Source organism: Castor canadensis, chromosome 1 (assembly GCF_047511655.1).
Source record: "Castor canadensis chromosome 1, mCasCan1.hap1v2, whole genome shotgun sequence".
Lineage (NCBI taxonomy): Eukaryota > Metazoa > Chordata > Mammalia > Rodentia > Castoridae > Castor > Castor canadensis.
Genome location: NC_133386.1, coordinates 63,296,771 through 63,318,562, shown reverse-complemented (window position 1 = coordinate 63,318,562; position 21,792 = coordinate 63,296,771). Strand labels below are relative to the sequence as shown.

The following is a 21,792-nucleotide window of genomic DNA, read 5'->3' as shown; positions in this document are numbered from 1 at the left end:
TATATGGTCCAATCATAAAGGGCAGCTGACAGGCTGGTATAAGAAATGAATTTTCTTCTTCTTCCTGACACATCAGGGTAAGGCCCCCTGCTGTAATGCAGAAAATCTTTTATGCAAAAAGAATACACCATCTTTCAGCACATGATTACTATTCAGAAGATTCTGATTAGGTTTCTTAGTGTATTTTTTAAAATATTGGTACAAAATTGCACGATCCAGGTTTATGCCTTATCTTCCCAATTTAGTCACTCTTTGACTTTGGGCAAATTATCTTTATTTCCAATACCTTCATTTCCCCATCTTTGAAATGGGGATAGTAATTATAAAACATGGCTCCTGTCCTAAAATAAAATAAGAAATAAGAAATACTTACTTGTTAAACATTTTAAGCCTATGTAGAAAATAACACTATTCAAGCAGTGTTGGGAAAGCATTATCTTTTCAAGCATTTAAAGAAGTAACAATCATGCACCTTTTCACTCTCTTTGGCACAAAGAGATCAAGCAGCAAGCCCGTTTGGTAAGTGCTCGGAAGAACAGTGTGCTTAAAAAGGGAAACTAATTTCATGGCTGCAGGCTATTGGTTAAGCCCTAGGTAAGTGCATTTATTTTCTCACCTGAGGGTCACAAGTTTTCTATGAAGTAAGCACTATTATTAATTCCAATTCATACATGAGAAAACTGGAGCCTAAAGAATTTTTTTTTAATTGTCCCCTCATTAAAATAAATAGGGGCAAGAAAAGCTTTCAAACTTTTAAGAACTCTGGTAGCCAAACCAGAATCAACTATCACTTTCACTCTTAACTACACTAATGTGTTATTCAATATTTATTCATTTGATGAGACAGGCAATATTTAGAAGAAAGATGGGAGGGTGAAAACCCAAGGAGATTTTTAAGTGGGTGAAGAGTTAAGAGGTTGGTGCTCAGACAGAACAGATGACCTCAATCCTCTCCAGAAAGCAGGATAGAGGAGTGACTACAATAGGAAAGAGACACTTAGGTGAGTTGAGGAGCAGGTGGAGAAGGATTATCAGATCAGGCAGCAGGAGGTCCTGGACCTCAGTTAAATTGTTGTGAGAATCAAGGAACAGTGAGGAAAAGGATGGAGCAGGTGGGCTTCCCCTGGGAGAGCCAAGTATGATTATACCAATAATAGAGGCAAAGCAGAGGTTGGAAGGCAGGCTGGAGGCACGCTAGTCACCTGGGAAAGGGACCTCTGAAGGAAAGAGTCACTAATGAATGTGATTTATGTGAGTTCATGTTCATAAGACTGTATAAATGCAAGTTGTTATTGCTTGAGGAGTCTTGCATTCGCCAGAAAGAAAGTGTTACATAAGAGAGACATAGGAATAAGATATTCTGTGCAAATTAACTGAGGCTGTTATTCTGTGGCTGGGAACATCCTACCTCTGGTTGAGTAAGTATCCCATTACCTAGTCTGAATGGTCTAGGAATGGATTAATGATACTTTCAGAGAGGGGGAGAGAAATCTTCAAAGCATGCCTCAACAGACACATAGGTACTGCTGGGGTTTTTAAGAAACAAGAAGCTGGGCATCAAGCAGAAATACTTAAAAGTAGCCTGAGATTGAAAGGGGGCCCCCGAGAGAATGAGACAGATCTGGGTGGAGGGAGCACACTGGGGGGTTGTTCATAGCAGAGGCTTCCATGTGAGCTAGAGGACACCAAAGTTGAATAAAATGTCAGTGACTTATATACCAGTGTTCCTTGACTTGAGGTCTATGGTGTATCTTGAGGGATCTAAGAGTTTTTAATTGATAAAACACCTATCCTTCACTAAAATCCTTTCAGAGATTCTAATTCTTTAAAAAGAAATGTACTTTTGTGAAAAATTGTGAATAAAAATTACAAATAAAAGTGAAAAATTTTATGAAATTAGACACAGTCAGGTCTGTAGGGGCTTGGTGGGTTATACACAGCATTTGATCAAGTTGGGACACAGTGCAGAGCAGGCAATGAGGTCTAATCTGACCCATGCACCTCATGAAGAGCCAGGAACAGAAACGGTTGCACGGTTAAAAGGCTTTATTCCCTTCAGAGAATAGCAATCACAAGGATTTTGATTATTGGTGTGGAGAAAGTGCCATAATGAAGCACTGAAGATACCCCAGCATTAGTTAAAAAGCTTAGATTTTCTGATTGGCCTGTGGACTTGGAAAAAAATTAAGGGAATCTGTCCCAGTGATTATAAACATGAAAAATAATCTGCCTAGAAAGCAATGATGACATTCTAATTTGAGTCTGTTGCTTTCTTTGTGAGTGCTTTTTTTGCTGTATCTCTCATTGACTGTTATCAGAAGTCAATAGGTACATCCTTAAATAGAAGATCACAACATAGTAACAACCACCAAAAAATTATTAACTATTCATGGACATAGTACTCTCTCATAAATAAATACTCAATTAACTATTGTGCCTGATACTATATATTGTTTTAACTTTAGAAAAATCAGATTATAAGAAAACCCTCAGACAAATCTAGGAAACACTAATACATTAGGTCCTTAAATCATAACCAAAGTAAACTATAGGATTTCAAGAACATTAAATTGTTAGCTGGTGAGAATCTGATTCATTTCCAACTAACTTCACTAGGATAATATCCCTTAAAAGAACCCACTAGTGAGTTATGTAAATGACTAGTCTACTATTTGAGATAATTTTTAAATATTCAGGGGAAAAATGTCTGGAATCTTTTAAGGACTCTCTTCAACACTATTGCAAAGGACTGGGAGGACCTGGTTATAAAAGGAAATCAACCCTAAATTTTAAAAAAGTTACTGTGGAAGAATTTTCCATCCTGAACATTACATAAAGACCCATCTATGACAATATCCTTCTTACTTCCCTAGACCCTTTTCTGAATTCAGCTCCTTGTGGCTGAGGCATTTCCTGGCTATTTCCAATGACATACATATTTATACTTTTGCAATGGACAGAGAAAGTACACACACACACACACACACACACACACACACACACATCTAGTCATCCTAGCCTTCCCTTGACTTCAAGGACTAGTGTAATACTAAATTCTGGACACTTCATGTACTTTTTTCCATCCTTCAGCATATAGACCTTCCCATACTAACTGAACTAAATTAGGTTGTACTTGTTTATTCTCCATCAAATCATCCCATTTATTGACTTTATTTTGCGTTCTGTTATCAATTTTCTTCCTCGGTGTATGCTATTATAGTCTGTCTCAGCTGCTTATCTCCCTTCTTCAGTGTATACTTCACCATGCAGTGCATTACATGGTACACAGTAAGTTCTTAATAAATATTGGTTAAATGTGTGAACCTTTAGCTATGTCCTCTTTCCTTTCCCCTTTCAAACCCTAACCTCAAGCAGTTATGAATTATTTGGAAAATAATTCATTATTTTTTTATTATTTTATTATTTTATTTGGCTTTTGTTTCAAAACTTTGCCAGTTCTGCCTTTTAGCTAACGAACATCTGAATGGGTGCTTATTACTATTGCTTGGTTGTCTTTCAAAGCTTACTGCAGCATCACTCCTGCCGTAAGCAAGGAACTGCCCACTCTTGCCAACCCAGATAGGATCTGAGTGTCTCCCCCACATTCTCTCTGGAGCCACTACATATTTCAGACAGTTCGCCTACCTATCAATTTTTGTTTAAATGTTTTGGAAGTTACTTAGATTTTCCCCCTTATCCTTCTAAACTCTTCTTTATAATGCTGAGGCTGGGACTCGGCCAACTACATTTCCCAGATTCCTTTGTCACTGCCTCCTTGAGGACTCCATCAATAAGGGGATGAAAGAGCAACAGTAAAACAGGAAGTGGAGACACCACTAGATCCTTTTTTTAAAAGAACTCTTCTTTCCCAGATCAGCAACTAGTTCCAGCTTCTATTAGAGATCACAGACTGTCTCTTGGTGGCTCTTATGGTATGAAAAGCAGTTCTGCAGAACCCATCTTCGAGCTTTTGGGATTTTGATAACCCTAAATCTTTTCCTTTTACTCCCCACCCTAGCTGTTTCTTATAATCATTTTTATTTTGGGATACCTCAGTCTCCCCTCCGTGCCTTTTCAACTCCCTAACATCTATGCAACCAATTACCAATATTAAATTATCTGTTAAGAGACTCAGTGTAAACTCACTGGCACCTCCACTAAAAAAGAACAAGAAGAGAAAAGAGATAAAATAAGGTAATATCTTATTCTTGACTGAACCTTGTGTGATACATATATCAATTTTCTCCTAATAAAGCTTAGATGCATCCTAAGGACAAAGTACTTTATGTTTCATTTGCATGTCCCCAGGTCCTGAAGACAAAACCTGGCCTATAGTACTCTACGTTGAACAGACCAGTTAAGTATTAATCCAGGAAAGAAAGTATAAGAAACTCAGTCAAGGCCAATAGCAATGAAGGTGATGGGGAAATCATGACTATGATTTCATTTCATATCCAAAAAAATAGAGTGAGATCAGGCATACTCTGGTTTTAATAAAAAGGAATCCTACTTCTCCATTGTCATTTCCAAATAAGCATGGCAGTGAAAATCTCTGTGTCATCAAATATGCATTCTCCAAAGTTCCACAATGACCAACTAACTCAGGTAATCCAAACAAATTTCAGTAAAAATGAAACAAGTTGGACTAATGTTCTAGAGTTGGTTAAGATAAAACTTGGGTTTCAAAAACATTTTCACAATTCATTGATGTACTGGTCAGTGACTGATTACCGTAAGTTAGTTGGAAAGTCTTGGTATCCACTCCTCTTTTAGTTACCCGGCTTCCCAGAAAATTCCATCAGCAGGCCTCACAAATTGTTACTCTGTTTCTGGGCCTTAGGTTAAATCTTCTACTTATAGATTAGCTTGTAGTAATTCTACACATTTCACATCCCTATCCCAAATCACAATCCTGATTCCTGTACCTGTTCATTCCTTGTATTGAAATAGTACGGCAAGTAAATGGTAAATGTCTATTCCAAACAAAGTGTCATGCATTCTAAGCAAACCACAGAGAGTGAAAAACAACACAATAACTTTAACAAGTTTATAAAACAACTGCTATATTTCCTGCCACACAGCAGATAATCAATAAATGGCACTTGATGTGGTTGTTCTGGCTGCTGTGGTGGCTACTGCAAGTAACACTATTGCAATGGAAGATTTTGAAGGAAATAAAACACATGGCCCCTGCCCTCAAAGCCACCACACTAAACAGAGAGATGCAATTGCAGCAAATGGCAATGTAAATATGACTCTTGGCCATATTTCTAGTATATACTACAAATTTTTTGTATATACTAGAAGCCAAATGCATAGCAAATTTAAACTGCAAATGTCAAGCAGAGGTAACGAACATATTGAAGAAGCCACCACTCTCATTTAAATAAAACTCAAAGCCTAAAAGGATTATGTTGAAGTGGGTGGTGACTTCCTACCATGGTTGACTTTCTCCACAGCTTCACTGGTCATTTCATCTTGTCAACTGTCCTGAGTGGGGATTATTGAAGTGGGAGTGAGACATTTGTGTGCACAAGTGTGTGTGTGTGTGTGTGTGTGTGTGTGTGTGTGTGTGTATGTTGTGTGTCTGGCAGCACCATAGTTAGGTTTATTGAAGATTTTGCTGTTAATTTCCATGCTCTAACTATCTCTCCATATAAAGTGTGCCATCTTTAAGCTCACTGCATAGGAATTGCCACTTACAGCTTTTTAAACCTTTTCATTCTCAAAATCCTACAAACCAGAAAACTTTCTATTTCAAAACCTTAATAAACATATGGTCAGGTTTAGTCACAGCAATGACTCTACTTCTAGTACCAATTGTCTATATTAGTCACTTTTCATTACTATAACAAAATACCTGTAAAAAATAAAGGAGGAAGGGCTTATGTTGGCTTATGACATTAGAGGTTTCCATCTATCATGACAGAAAGACATGGCAGCTAAAAGTTATTCAAGAAATACCGGGGGGCAGGGAGACACCAAGGAAAAGATATACCCTTCAAAGACATGCCTCCAGTGATCTACTTTTTCCAACAAGATCCCACCTCCTATTAGCTCATTCAGCTATGAATTCATTAATGGATTAATCCATTCACAAAGTTAGTATCCTTGTGATCTAATCATATCTCAATAGCACCACCAGGTTAAGACCAAGCCTTCAACACATGAACCATCTGGGAGGATATTTCATTTCCAAACCACATTACTGGCATCCAAAGGTGAAAGCAAGGACTTCATATAAAAATCCACTGCAGTAATTGGAGAGAGGATAGTGACCCTAGACAGGTGGTACCAATGAAAGTGATGAGTCAGATTCTATGTATGTTCTGAAGGTAGAGTAAACAGGCTATCCAATAAGACGTATGTGTAAAAGACAGAAGAGGATGACACAAAGCTTCTTAGCTTAAGCAACTGAAAAGGTGAACTCACCATGAAGTGAAATAAAGACATCTGCACCTGCATGTATGGGTGCTTGCAGAACAACTTCAAAGAGAAGAAAATGAGAAGAAGATAAATCCTCATGAAAAAAGAAAGAAAATTGACCCTGCTTCTTTTTTTGGCTCATATCAGCTATACAAGAAGGAATATATTCTATATTTGTCTGCTTGTTTTGATGCAAACTACTCTCTCTCTCTCTCTCTCTCTCTCTCTCTCTCTCTCTCTCTCTCTCCCTCCCTCCCCCCCCTCTCCCCTTCCCCCAACCTTTGAAAAGAGGACATTTTAAAAGAAATATATGCCTGGAGGAAGATGCTGTATCTACAGTTTAAAAACTTATTAAAGAGTTGCCCTGCTGAGTGAGAACAGGACAAATTTTAATCTTTGAAATATTTTTATTTTAGATTAAGATAAAGGAATGAATACTTAGTACCTCTCTTGGAGGTAATTTGTCTCTCTTGATGATATGTTTTCTGATATTATGTAAATACTCTAACTTTTGTTTGACTAGTATGGATATTGTTCCCTATCCTTTTATTTGTAACTCATTCCTGTCTTTATACTTAAAGCATGTTTCTTGTAGGCAGTATGGAGTTGGCGTTGTTTGGTTTTTTTTTAACCTATCTGACATCCTCTGCCTTTTGGGCTATTGAGACAATTTATATTTAATGTCTTTGATAATGTACTTGATGTAAATCTACTCCTTGCTATTTGCTTGCTGTTTGTCCCATCTGTTCTTTGTTCTCCTCATCTCTAATTCTGATTTCCTTAGGACTGGATATTTTTCATGATTTTGTCTTATCTCTATTGTTGGATTGTTACATAAGGCTCTTTGCTGTGTTACTTTAGCCATTGCTTTAGGGTTCATATGATAACATTACAGAATGCCTTTAAATGACATGATACCACTTTATGTATAGTATAAAACATTATAATAGCATACTTTTATTACTCTCTTCCTTTACCTTCTGTTTTCTTCATGCATCTTACTACTGTTTATATCATAACTCCCATTTTTCTTTTATAAGGTCAATTATCTCTGTTTTTATGGCACTGGGGTTTGAACTCAAGGCCTCACACTTCTTAGGCAAATGCTCTACCACTTGAACCACTCCACCAGCTTTTTTTTGTGTGTGTTGGATATTTTCGAGAATGAGGTAGTGAACTATTTGCTCAGATTGGCCTCAAACTGCAATCCTCCTGATCGCAACCTCCTAAGTAGCTAAGATTACAAGTGTGATTAAAAACCCACTGACCTAGGCTGGCCAATTATCTCTTTCAGAGATTTAAATATTGTGTGTTTATCCAGAGTTACTTACTCAGCACTCTTTACTTCTTTCCATAGATACAGATTTACACCTGTTATCATTTTCCTTTTTCCTGACTGACTTCCATAACCATTTCTTATAGTGCAGTTCAGCTAGTGATGAATTCTTCCAGGTTTTAGATGTCTGAAAAGATTCAGCATTTTTTGAAAAATATTTTCACTGGGTGTAGAATTCTGATAGACATCCAAAAATTCACTTGGGTTCCTCCCTACCCTGTACAGTGGTCTGGAAACTTTTTCCAAGAGGTAGGTCTCAACTGTTCTGTGTTTCATCTCTTAGAAATCACTGTCTTATGTTACCCAATGTCAAAGTCTTAAAAATTGTTAGCTCATTCTTTTTTTCCAGCTTTGTCATTGCTTGAGCTATAAAAATTAAATTTGTTCTAAGTCAGGTTTTTAATACAAAGAAAAAAAAATAGGCTAATTCCATCAGAAATGACCACCCTGAATGTTTTTTAACTGATAGCCTGATAGGCAAAGGCCTAGGGAACAGAAGAGAAATAATTGTTGGGAACCATGTTGATTCTTCAGCTCAGGAAGAAATACTGCCCATGTCTTGCTCATCTCATTACCTACAGTGGTCCCTAAAGGGTTCCTTCCATTTCCACTGAAAATCAAATTCAATGTGAAGTCAAAGAGAAAGAGAACATGAAAAAGTGGAGATATATTTGAAATATACAATTAAAAGGCAAAAATCACATTCATGCCATATAATTCCTAATATATGTTTCCAAGAAAAACTAAAAATTCTGTACTTTCAGTACTCTGGATTCAAACCTATGACCTAATTAAATTACTCTTTTCTAAAATTTAAAAAGCGTGACATGTGATACTCCCAAAAGTAATCTACATGTTTAATGCAATTCCCATCAAAATTCCAATGACATTCATTAAAGAGATTTAATTTATATGGAAACACAAGAGGCCACGAATAGCCAAGGCAATACTCAGTCAAAAGAACAATGCAGGAGGTATCACAATACCTGACTTCAAACTATATCACAAAGCAATAACAATAAAAACAGCATGGTACTGGCACAAAAACAGACATGAAGACCAGTGGAACAGAATAGAGGACCCAGATATGAAGCCACACAACTATAAGCAACTTATCTTTGACAAAGGAGCTAAAAATATACGATGGAGAAATAGCAGCCTCTTCAACAAAAACTGCTGGGAAAACTGGTTAGCAGTCTGCAAAAAACTGAAACTAGATCCATGTATATCACCCTACACCAATATTCACTCAAAATGGATCAAGGATCTTAATATCAGACCCCAAACTCTTAAGTTGATACAGGAAAGAGTAGGAAATACTCTGGAGTTAGTAGGTATAGGTAAGAACTTTCTCAATGAAACCCCAGCAGCACAGCAACTAAGAGATAGCATAGATAAATGGGACCTCATAAAACTAAAAAGCTTCTGTTCATCAAAAGAAATGGTCTCTAAACTGAAGAGAACACCCACAGAGTGGAAGAAAATATTTGCCAACTATACATCAAAGGACTGATAACCAGAATATATAGGGAACTTAAAAAACTAAATTCTCCTAAAACTAATGAACCAATAAAGAAACGGGCAAGTGAACTAAACAGAACTTTCTCAAAAGAAGAAATTCAAATGGCCAGAAAACACATGAAAAAATGCTCACCATCTCTAGCAATAAAGGAAATGCAAATTAAAACCACGCTAAGATTCCACCTCACCCTTGTTAGAATAGCCATCATCAGCAACACCACCAACAACAGGTGTTGGCAAGGATGCGGGGAAAAAGGAACCCTCTTACACTGTTGGTGGGAATGTAGACTAGTACAACCACTCTGGAAAAAAATTTGGAGGCTACTTAAAAAGCTAGACATCGATCTACCATTTGATCCAGTAATACCGCTCTTGGGGATATACCCAAAAGACTGTGACACAGGTTACTCCAGAGGCACCTGCACACCCATGTTTATTGTGGCACTATTCACAATAGCCAAGTTATGGAAACAGCCAAGATGCCCCACCACTGATGAATGGATTAAGAAAATGTGGTATCTATACACAATGGAATTCTATGCAGCCATGAAGAAGAACAAAATGTTATCATTCGCTGGTAAATGGATGGAATTGGAGAACATCATTCTGAGTGAGGTTAGCCTGGCTCAAAAGACCAAAAATCGTATGTTCTCCCTCATATGTGGACATTAGATCAAGGGCAAACACAACAAGGGGATTGGACTTTGAGCACATGATAAAAGCGAGAGCACACAAGGGAGGGGTGAGGATAGGTAAGACACCTAAAAAATTAGCTAGCATTTGTTGCCCTTAACGCAGAGAAACTAAAGCAGATACCTTAAAGCAACTGAGGCCAATAGGAAAAGGGGAACAGGTACTAGAGAAAAGGTTAGATCAAAAAGAATTAACCTAGAAGGTAACACACACTCACAGGAAATCAATGTGAGTCAATGCCCTGTATAGCTATCCTTATCTCAACCAGCAAAAACCCTTGTTCCTTCCTATTATTGCTTATACTCTCTCTACAACAAAATTAGAAATAAGGGCAAAATAGTTTCTGCTGGGTATTGAGGGGGTAGGGGGGAGCGGGAGGGGGCGGAGTGGGTGGTAAGGGAGGGGGTGGGGGCAGAGGGGAGAAATGACCCAAGCCTTGTATGCACATATGAATAATAAAAGAAAAAGGAAAAAAAAAAAGAATAAGGATGGCAAAGTGCCATCTAGAATTTTATTCCTTTTCTTTCTACAGGCACTTGATTTGACTAAAAATAATTCCAATGTAGTATGCATTATTCACGAATATGGAATAATTAAGAAACATTTCTAAACTAGATGCTTTGCAGTAATGCAATTATTAAAACCTTTTAAAACTCCTTAAAAAAAAGTGTGACATGTAAAATAACATAGGGTGATGAATTTTAGGGAATTTTTTTTTTTTTTTTTTGGTGGTGGTGGTGGTGGTGGTGGTTGTGATAGTGGTGTTTGAACTCAGAGTCTCACGCTTACTAAGCTCTACCATTTGAGCCACTCCACTAGCCCTTTTTTGTGTTGAGTAATTTTGAGATAGGGTCCCTCAAACTATTTGCCAGGGCTGGTCTCAAACCTTAATCCTCCTGATTTCTGCCTTCTGATTTCTGCTGGTGTGAGCCATCAGCACCTGGCCTAAAGAGTTTGGGTATTTGCTTTTTCTTTTTGGGTGGGACTGAGGTTTGAACTTAAGGTTTCAAGCTTGAAAAGCAGGCATTTTACTACTTGAGCCATGCCTCTAATCCTGGGAAAACTTTTGATGTAAAAGTGACACCTGTAACCTTCAAACACTGACCAGTTAGAAAAACTGGTAAACCCAGTTAAATGTACTGGTGTTGATACAATTATTCCAAGTTTGATTGGATGTGAATAGTAATTTGCTCATGTAATAAACATTTTTTAACTAAGGAATTACACTGTTTCCCAAAGCTTTTTAGTTTATTCTCAGCAAAACAAAAAGTGATCTATACTCAGATTAGAAACCAGTAATGAAAGAATTATGTCTGTTAACTTCATGAGAAGGTATCATAATATAATCATATTTGGTTTTTTCCCCCTTTGGTGCTGGGGCTTGAACTCAGGACTTAGCTCTTGAAAGCAGGCACTGTACTACTTGAGTCACACCTCCAAACCATTTTGATCTGATTAGCAAATAGCAAACTATTTGCTTGAGTTGGCCTCGAACCATGATCCTCCCAATTTCAGCCTCTGAAGTAGATAAGATTGCAGGTGTGAGCCACCAGCACCCGGCTTAATTATATTTCTTAATGAATAATGAAACAATAGTTTCTGTACTTGTCAAAAAACAAAACAAAAAAAAACAGCTATTAAAGGCCTTTTAAATATGGCTACATTTTCCCAAGAAATATGGGCTTTAAGAACAGAGCTCTAAGAAGTGGTAGAAAACATGACTCTAAGTTAGAAATGCAAAACTCCATTTATGAAATACCGTTGGCAGTAAATAATGTTTTCTTTTTTTAGCAGAGATTCATCCTACATCTCTGTTATATAGAAAGGACATTAACTTCATCTCATATAGTCTATCCATCAGCTTTGAAATGCAAATTTTGAGATAACAGAGTGACCACATCACCTGTAAAAACTATCTGATCAATGCTATGAAATTTTAAATGAAGGTGGGAATTTTAATCTACACAGACTCTTCAAGAATATATTTCTAATTAATATATATACATACACATATATATTAAATTCAATAGTAAAATTTCTAAGGAAATTGGGAACAGAATCCACCAGCATTAATAGCCATTGTATTTAAAATTCTTGTTCGCAAATTTCAGTCTCTTTCCTTAAGATGTTCTCTACACAGCAAATGGAAGGCGGCATGAAGGACTGTCATTGATATAAAATTAAGCTAAAAGATACTTTGGCCTCAATTATCTAGATATTTTGAGCAAATGCCAGATGGCTTCCTCATTTTTCACTTCCTTTGCAAGAAACAAGCAGTCTATGTCTTTTTTTTTTTTCAGGAAAAACTTTGCTTCCATTATATCACTGACAAATTTCAAAAGTATAAAATGACTTAGAGATGAATCATCACGTCTAAGAGACCAGAGATATTCATTTTTTTCTTTAAAGAGGGACTTTTTGGTGATATCAAAAAAATATGTAGTTCTGGCAGTTTGAATTCCAGGAGAGCAGTCATGACCCTTCACAAGGCAAACTTTAGTATCTGGGCTAGCGAAACCAGTGACATTTTTCTGCATTTCCCAGCCCACTGTCATGTAACCACAGCCCTAGGATTCTGCTCCTCCCTTCTTCATGTCCAGGCCCTTATGAACAGACTGGAACCAAGCACTTTGGCTACACTTCCAAAACCCATTCTCATAGCAGAGTTTCCGGGTTGGTGACAAGGAAGGAAAAAGCATCCACCACACATGGTCTGGCTGGGTTCATGTATCACTAACATCACATGCTATATTTTGAACGTTTTAATCAGTGCACACATAGTTTATACCAAATAAAACATTTAGTTTGACCACTTTTTAGCGATGCTTGCTTTTTGACCAAAGCTGTTACATGCCAAATGGTTCTAATAGCCACTTACTTTTCAGGAAGAAGAAAAATTGAAAAATTACAATTCCAGGCTGATATCTTCCAAATCTTTAAGACATCAATAATAAATAATTCCATATACAAGTCCAATCATTCTATCATCTGAGAGGTATATTCTGCACCCCTGGAAAATCTGTCAGGATATCCAGCAGGTATATGAACACAGCAGCAACCAAACATTTTTATGTAGGTACAGTATCAAGTAACAACACTTCTCTAAGAAGTTTTAAAGATAAAATCTTACCTGTTGGGCCTCTTGAGTAGTCTTAGCCCAACTCCATTTTAACTTCCTTCTGAGGAAATGCCTAGTTTTGTTGCAGTTCTGACTGTGATCTTGGGGCTGGTGAAGTGGCTCAAGTGGTAGAGTGCTTGTCTACCAAACATGAGGCCTTGAGTTCAAACCCCAGTACTGCCAAAAAAAAAAAAAAAGTATATCTGACCGTGATCCACCATGTGTCCCATCAGGGCTACTGCACAAAGTAGACTTCTTCACTTTCTTAATAAATGTGCTAATGACTACCACCTAGCTGTCCTTAATCCACAGTGAGCATAGCTGAGGTACTCCAAGTTTTATAGAGTAACCTTGATGTGCTGAACAATATGTTCTGGTCAAAAACCCAGTAGACAAATTAATTTAAGCATGCTCACCTGGTTTTTTTTTTTTGGAGGAGCAAGTTGTAGGCTTATGTCATATTAAACACTTCTCCCCTACAGTTTTCTGCTTCTTAATAAAGAAGTATTCCATACTTCTATTTTCTCAAACCAAAAACTTTGGAATTCTTATCTTACCTCTAACCATGTAACTCTCCCACTTTTCATATGATCCATCTTTGGTTCCTATTGACTCTATCATCAAAATATACACAGAATCCAACCACTTCTCACATTTTAGTCCAAGCTACCATCGCTTCTTGCTCAAGCTGTTATTACTATATTCTGTAACTGAATTATTTGTTTATTTCCTTTGTTTCCCATAGTTTTTTTTTTTAACAAAGCAGCAGGAATAATCATTTTTAATCTCATGTCCTACTCAAGTGGGGCTGGCAGAGGGCCTGCCTAACTAATATGAGAGGCCGAGTCCAACCTCCAGTACCAATGACAACAATAAAAAAAACTCCAACTGCTGCCCGTTTCGTTTAGGATAAAATTTAAAATTCCTTAAAATAGTCTACAACATCGGCTCTTAAACTAGCTGCAGCAAAGGCCCATATAAACAGATTGCTGCCACTCCCTAGGAGGGGCTTCTGATTCAGGAAGCCTGAATGTTTCCCAAAAAAATGTGCATATCTAGCAAGTTTTCAGGTGATGCTAATGCTGCTGATCCTGGGACCAAACTTTGAGAATCAGTGCCCTGCATTGTCTGGCTGCTGTTACTTCTCTGAGCTTATCTGTTACTTCCCTTCTTATTCTGCTCCAGTCATCCTGGCTTTCTTGGCCTCCAGGCAATCTCCAACTTTAAGACTTGCTTTGCAGACTGCTAACCAGTTTTCCCAGCAGTTTTTGTTGAAGAGGCTGCTATTTCTCCATCGTATATTTTTAGCTCCTTTGTCAAAGATAAGTTGCTCATAGTTGTGTGGCTTCATATCTGGATCCTCTATTCTGTTCCACTGGTCTTCATGTCTGTTTTTGTGCCAGTACCATGCTGTTTTTATTGTTATTGCTTTGTAATATAGTTTGAAGTCAGGTATTGTGATACCTCCTGCATTGTTCTTTTGACTGAGTATTGCCTTGGCTATTCGTGGCCTCTTGTGTTTCCATATAAATTTCACAGTAGATTTTTCAATCTCTTTAATGAATGTCATTGGAATTTTGATGGGAATTGCATTAAACATGTAGATTACTTTGGGGAGTATCGACATTTTTACTATGTTGATTCTACCAATCCATGAGCATGGGAGATCTCTCCACTTTCTATAGTCTTCCTCAATCTCTTTCTTCAGAAGTGTATAGTTTTCCTTGTAGAGGTCTTTCACATCTTTTGTTAGGTTTACACCTAGGTATTTGATTTTTTTTGAGACTATTGTAAATGGAATTGTTTTCATACATTCTTTTTCCGTTTGCTCATTGTTAGTGTATAGAAATGCTAATGATTTTTCTATGTTGATTTTATATCCTGCTACCTTGCTATAGCTATTGATGATGTCTAGAAGCTTCTGAATAGAGTTTTTTGGGTCTTTAAGGTATAGGATCATGTCGTCTGCAAATAGGGATATTTTGACAGTTTCTTTACCTATTTGTATTCCTTTTATTCCTTCTTCTTGCCTAATTGCTCTGGCTAGGAATTCCAGTACTATGTTGAATAGGAGTGGAGATAGTGGGCATCCTTGTCTGGTTCCTGATTTTAGAGGGAATGGTTTTAATTTTTCTCCGTATGAGCACATGATAAAAGCGAGAGCACACAAGGGAGGGGTGAGGATAGGTAAGACACCTAAAAAACTAGCTAGCATTTGTTGCCCTTAACACAGAGAAACTAAAGCAGATACCTTAAAGCAACTGAGGCCAATAGTAAAAGGGGACCAGGAACTAGAGAAAAGGTTAGATCAAAAAGAATTAACCTAGAAGGTAACACCCACGCACAGGAAATCAATGTGAGTCAATGCCCTGTATAGCTATCCTTATCTCAACCAGCAAAACCCCTTGTTCCTTCCTATTATTGCTTATACTCTCTCTACAACAAAACTAGAGATAAGGGCAAAATAGTTTCTGCTGGGTATTGAGGGGGGGAGCGGGAGGGGTGGAGTGGGTGGTAAGGGACGGGGTGGGGGCAGGGGGGAGAAATGAACCAAGCCTTGTATGCACATATGAATAATAAAAGAAAAATGAAAAAAAAAAAAAAGACTTGCTTTGTTGCTATCTTATTGTTGTGTGGTGCTGGGGACCCAAACCAGTGCTACCACTGAGCTATATCCCCTTCCCATGACTTCTAAATCTAATATTACCTCTGAAACATTCCTTCCTAGATATCCCCATGGCTACTCCCTCCTTCAGCTCTTCAGTAATCCTTTTAATAAGGTCTCTCCTGAACACACCATGTAAAACACCAAACTCACTTCATCCTTACTTTGCATTGCTTTTTCTTTTCTCTATAGAATTTATCACCATCTTGCTCTTTATATAGTCATTTGATTGATTGGTTGTGGTTTTTCTTCTCTCACTAAAACATAAATACTATACTTAATTCAATGTTAACTGCAGAGTCTATAATGGTACCTGACACATATGTTTTCATTAAGTATTTGTAGATGGATGAATGGATGGATTGGTGGATGGATGGATGCATGCATGGATGGATGGATGGATGGATGGGTGGATGGATAAATGGTTGGATGGATGGATGGATGGAAGATGGGGAGAAACAGGCAATCACACTAGACCATTCCCATTTCTGTTTCCAGGCTACATTCATAGAGGGAATAATGAAATTTATTGTGCAGACCTGAACAAGTTACTTAAACACAGCATCCTTCTCTTATAAGCATTTATTGCAAAACTGTCTTAATATGTTTTTTAAAAAACATATTAAATTGACATTAACACAATGACCAGTACAGGAAGCATCCAAATGGCCTTTCTGTTTTATCCACATTCCTGACCTCGTGTGCATAGAGGCCTACTTAAGGTAGCTAAAAATAAAGACCTTCTACTCTGTTGCCACCTACTTCCTATAGCTGAATGTCCCATCTGTTCAGATAGAGAATCATCTCTGAGATTGATTTCGAGGTTTTTTTTTTCTTCTCACTCTTTCTCCTCTATCACTTTATTCTTCACTGAGGATCAATCCTTTTTTGTCCAGCTATCAACCATTTCACCCTCCCTCTTCACCAGGAGTGGCTCCACTTTAATACAGGTGTCCATCCTCCCTGTATGTTTCAAGGTAAATCCTAATTATCCAATTAGGATTATCCTGTTTCCTTTGCCAACAACAGGTTCAGACATGTATGTATTACTCAGCTTCAATCTGTGGACATGGTCTGCTGAAGACCTTGGGAAAAGTTAACCTCTCAATAGAGACACATAAGATGAAAGACTCTTCTATTATTGACATACTAGTATCCATGTGCTGTGCTTGGAAGCCCAGAAACAATTTTTGTAACCCTGAGAGAAGTTAGCTAGGGAAAAAGCTGGAGAAAGCTGAGAAAAAAAAATGATGAAAACAAACCCAGAGTTCTTATTGAATCAATGAGCCAATGAATTAACAACATGAACAGTGATGGGGCCGCACCTTCTCAGAACTTGGTATGTGGGATAATAGTACTTGCTGGTTAATACAGTTGGGTTTAGAATGGGGAGTAATTATTTGCAGCCTTGCTAATAAAGAGGGAAATGCTCATTACTAGCACTAGTATTTAATAGTGTTTAAGGAGATGGAAATGTTAACTAACTACCCTGATTTGATCATCACACACTGCATGTAAGTGTCAAATTATCTCACTATACCATACATTTGTACAATTAAAATAATATGAAGAATAAATACAACAGCCCAGATGCACACATAATTAGCATCTAAGACAAGTTGCATATTGCATGCCTAACATTATATCCTAGAACAGCCATTTCCAGCCTCCATAAACTACTTCCTCAGAATCAGATGCCCAGAGTGGAACATCTCATGCTGAGTTACCCATGTTAACTTTCATGCAGTGCCAAGTCTCTTTGAGACACCAAAAAAAGAATGACACCTACTTTTTCATGCAGCCCAGAGAGAAACTGGTATGCATACATAAATCCATGGGTTGAAATAACCAAAGTTTTTATTATACATAATGACCAAAAGCAGTAACCATTGCTTATTATTATTATAAAGTGAGATCTAGAGGAGAAAATTTGTCTTGAACTTCGTAGGACCTTCTCATACAATCAGCTCAATAGAACTTCAATAGAATTTCACAGATAAAATGAAACAGCAATAAGACATTTAAAAGAATCCTTACAGATATGCATAATTTGAATCATTATATTTTTAACTTTCAGACATTCTGAAATCTCCAAATCAAAAGCATTATAATACAACTATTAAATATCTCAATGACACTCTTAAATATTTATTCTCTCATGAGGTATTTGCATCACTGAGGTTTTTTTCCTTTTTAAAATTCACTTTTAGAAGTTGAATCTCTACCTAGAATCCCTTGTTCTCAGTGGGTTACTGCTGCAGTCTAGTTAAAACAGTAAAATTCTGCTTTATTTCCTGCTTTTCGATTTTGTTAGCTCTGGCTTCAGCCTTGTTTTGGCAAGGGCTGGAGGTGTCTTCTAGAGTTTGGTTAATAATCCTTACTCAGGAAACCTCCAGATGGACATCTCAGAGAGTCTGCTTCCATTTTTTTTCTTTTCAATTTGGACATGCCATGCACAACCTCACTAATGTATAAAACATCAGTACAAAATGTAGAAAAGTTCTTTTGCTTTTTGCCTGTGTATACTCTTTTTATGATGAGCTGAGATGTTTTTCCACAGGCAAAACTTTTCCTAAAGTAAAACTATAAAAAAATAAAACCTAAAATAGAATAATTTAGACAGAAACTTTGCATTCAGATTTTTTTTAACTTTCTGAATAAAAAAATAAGAGAATGCTGTGAAGTCTGGGAAAGCAAAAAAAAAAAAAAGAATAGTCTAACTAAAAGGGAACTTATGAAAAAGCCTGAGGGATGTCCAAATTACATGGTGGTATATGTTTCAAGATTTGATAATTATGGGTCAGATTATCAACAAAGTCTCCACCCTGAATTCCAGAATTATATTCACTAATATCACATTTCATGAGACTGATAACTAAATATTGCCCAATTATGTGAGGTGAATATTGTGAAAGACATAGGAATCATAATAATGTTTTTAAAATGTCACCTCTGCAGACTTTTCTTATATTACAAGTATCTACTTCAGTAAATATTTTGAGAATATGGATTCATGAAAACATTTTTCTTTTTTATTGCTATTATAACTTTTCCCTTGTAAATATTTAGAAATTTACATGAGAAATTTTTCTAGATTAAAAGATACAAAACGTCATGAATTTCTTTATAAAACAGTAAAAATAAATAGTGCTGGTTCTTTGTTTTTCCTTCTATTAAGAGGCATAGTGTAGTAGTTTAGATTAGTCAAATATGACAGACCTACGCTAATAACTTGGCTCTACCCTATGATGTTGGGAAATTCATTAATATTTTAGACCCTAAAATTCTTCATCTATAAACCATAGCTCTCCATACTCACCTCTATAGCAATGCTTTCACACTGGATTATAATCATCTGATTACTTGTCCATGTACTCACATGAGGTTATTAGATTCCTGGGGAAAGGTAGAGTATCTTCATCTCTTTAGAAAAGTGGTTCTCAATCTTGGCTACACATTAGAATTACCAAGGAGTTCTTCAAAATTCCAATGCTCAAGCTGTGCTCACAACACTTAAATGACTGTCTGTAAGGGTGATCCAGGATGTCTCTCTTAAGCTTCCCAGATGATTTCAATGTGAGTCAAAGTGGATATGATAGTCAATTTTCATTGCTGTGACAAAACACTGATATTAACAACTCCAGGAAAGATTTATTTTGGTTCCAGGATTTCAGTCCATGGTTAGCTGACTCTATTTGTCTGTGGTAAGGAAGATCATCATAGCAGTGGGAACATATGACAGAGGAGGCTGCTTACCTCATAGTATGTGGGAAGCAGAGAGAGAAAGAGTAAGAAAGAGTAAGAGGCTGGGAACAAGATATACTCTTCAAAGGCATGCATACAAATTACTCACTTTTTCTAATGAGGCCCCACTTTCCAGTTTCCACCACCTCCTAATGATCCATTCATCTATGAATCTATCAATGGATTAATCCATTGATTAGATCATGATCCAGTCACTTCCCCAAAGCCCCACCTTTGGATATTGCTTTGGGGACCAAGCTTTCAACACTTCAACTGAAGACACTTCATACCTAAACCATAACATTCTGTCCCTGGAACACAGAGGCTCATGTCCATCTCATAATGCAAAATGTATTTAGTCCACCCTCAAGAGTCTCCAAAATCTCAATAGTTCCAGCATTTCTCAAAATTCTAAGCCCATAGTCTCCTCTGAGATGCAAGGCAAACTTATAGCTATTAGCCCCTGAAAAAAATCAAAAACAAGTTTCATACGTCCAACATACAGTGGCAAAAGGAAACATTACATTTCAAAAGGAAGGAATGGGGATATGACAAGGAGGGATCAAAACAAAAACAAAACCAAGCAGAGAAAATATTAAATCCTGTAGTTCTACATCTGGCATCTGTGCCAGATGGTGTGATGTGAGCTCCAAAGGGCTTGGGCAGCCCTGCCTCTAATGGCCTTGCCAGCTGCAGTCCACATGGCATGTCTCTTGGACTGGCTTCAGTCACTGTCTGCGACCTTCCTCAGAAGATTTTTGCATGTTCTGATATCTCTAAATTCTTGGGGTCTTCACTGAAGCTCCAGCTTGATTCTTAAAGCTTCACACATCACTCTTTCAGGGCTGCTTGCAGGGATTCTGACTCTGTCACACATTGCATAGCCTCTCAAGCCTTCCTTTGAAATTCGGGTGGAAGCATCCAAGACCCCAAAACTCTTGCATTCTGCAAGCTTGCAAAGCCAGCATTATGAAGATGATGTCACCATCTGCCATCAACTCCAGCAGTAGCTGATCCCCATTAGACTACAACTGCAGAAGCCTTCAAGTTCCTAGGAAGCTGAGAATGGTGAAAGGAATCTTGGGAAGACAACTTTCTGGCATTTCTTTGTGACAGGGTGCCCCAGAAGTGCTCTCTTTTTAGGGGACAGTCTTTCAAATGATTTAACACTTCCCACCCTCAAAGTTGAGATCTAATCTCTCTAGCAACTACACTTAGCCACAAATTTACATGTTCTTCTTTTCTGACTAAACTGCAAATCCTTCTGCTCTGCTTTTCGCACATGACTCTTACTGTAAATGTGGCTAAATTCAGCCAGCAATGCCCATGCCACAGCCTGAATGCTGTGCTGCCTTCACATTTCCTCTACCAGATTAATCAGTCTGTCACCTTTTAACCTAACCTCCCACAAAGTCTCAGAACATGGACAGAGTGTAGACAAGTTATTTGTCAGAATGTAACATAAATGGCTACTAGTCCAGTTTTCAAAGTAGTCCTCATTTCCATATGAAATGTCATGAGCACAGTCTATTGTTCACATTCCTATCAGCATTCTGGTCTTCTGAGTTTCCTCCAAAACAGCTCATTCAGCTCTGCTTTCAGAATTCTTTGGTCTCTGTAGCCTGCACCTTTAAATATGTCCAACTTCCACTGACAAACCAGTTCCAAATTCTTATGAACCACATGGTCAGATTTAGTTATACCAATGACCCCACTTCTCAGTACCAATTGTTTGCTCATGGTTTCAGAGGCTTTAGTCCATAGTTAGCTGTCCATAGCAATGGACCTGTGATGAGGCAGAACAAATCACAGTGGGAGCATGTTACTGAGGAGTCTGTTCCCCTCATGGTGGCTAGGAAATAGAGAAAGACAGAGAAAGGAAGGAGTCAGGAATAAGCTATACTTTTCAAAGTCACAACTCCAGTAACCTTCTTGCTCCAATCAGACTCCACCTTCCACAGTTTCCACCACCTCCCAATGGTCCATTCAATTATGAATTCATCAATGAATTAATCCATTGCTTAGGTCAGCACCCTGATGATTCAATCACTTCCCAAAGCACTACCTATAAACAATTCATTGTGGACCAAACCTTCAACACATGAGCTTTTGGGAGTTTAGCAAGATCCCTGGCACACAGGAAGCATGTTAAATAGAATGAATAAATTCACTCAATAAATGAGTGAAGATGTCACAGGTCATATTATAATATCTATCCATCTTTCCCAACAAGCAGTGAGTTCATAGATTGTGAGAATCACAATTCTACTTGCTTTCTATCCCCATCTC

General features: G+C 37.5%; 1 long non-coding RNA gene across 2 annotated transcripts in view; it reads right to left on the bottom strand.

Annotated features, from left to right (window-relative positions):
- LOC141424459 (uncharacterized) overlaps positions 1–21,546 on the bottom strand; it is a 71,830-nt gene extending 50,284 nt beyond the window's left edge. For both annotated transcript variants that reach the window (XR_012449382.1, XR_012449386.1), the window contains exons 1-2: positions 19,079–21,546; positions 13,107–13,271 (exon numbers count right to left, since the gene is read on the bottom strand). This is a non-coding gene — a long non-coding RNA (uncharacterized lncRNA). The remainder of the gene's footprint in view (positions 1–13,106; positions 13,272–19,078) is intronic.
- Positions 21,547–21,792: the final 246 nt, after the last annotated feature.